Genomic DNA, 946 nt, shown 5'->3' with positions numbered 1-946 from the left:
ACGAGCAACAGACTTTGAATACGTAAAACTATATTTTGTTGATAATGGTAAATTTACCTCAATTGATATTCATAAAAGTCAACAAAAACAAAATTTTGTAATAAGAGATGATGCATATGTTAATATAATAATCTATAATGAAAAACCAAAATTTTCAGTTCATCTGAATAAGATTAATGATTCGAAAGAACAAATATCTTTAAAAGTTGTTATTAATAAACACCTAGCAGCTTTATCAGAAGTTCACTTAATTGAATTACCTAAAAATGGAACTCGAAAGTAGACAACAATATATGATAGAAAAGCAAAACGAACTAAAAGAAAAACTAAAACAATTCAACAAATGTAGAAAAACATGGAGTAGAATCGATTCTGTTTTCAAAACATTAAGTACAGTTTTAACAATAGGGATAACGGTGGCAACAGCCGTAACCGGTGGATTAATGCTTCCGATCATCGTCCCAACTGTATTAGCCGCGTTCACTGCCGTTCAAACTTCATCTTGTGGTTTGATTACTTTAGGTTTTACATCAAAACAGAAAGCTCATTATAAAAGGAAAACAAAAATTTTAAATACATATCTTAATAAATTGTTTATATTTTTCGAAAGATCGAGTGAAGATAAGAACATAACCATTGAAGAATTAGAAGAATTCAATGAAATTTATGATAAATTTGATGTAGAAATATCATCAATGAAAGTTAAAAATTCCTAGTTAAAAATAGTTGCTTTAAAAATATGAATAAAATTGAAATTGTAGACGATAAAAAATTCATATCAATGAAAAAAATTGATAAATTCATATCAAATGAACTTTTATCCGATGTTATTGACCTTATCTCTGATGAATTTATAACATTTAAAGGGCAAATTGAAATAGTTGGAGAGATAACTCAAGATGGAAAATACAAACAAGACATGAAATTTGTAGGTTTTAATACCAAA

Source organism: Lottia gigantea, assembly GCF_000327385.1.
Source record: "Lottia gigantea unplaced genomic scaffold LOTGIsca_2218, whole genome shotgun sequence".
NCBI classification, from domain to species: Eukaryota; Metazoa; Mollusca; class Gastropoda; family Lottiidae; genus Lottia; species Lottia gigantea.
The sequence above is the reverse complement of the archived record's forward strand: the minus strand, read 5'-3'. Positions refer to the sequence as shown.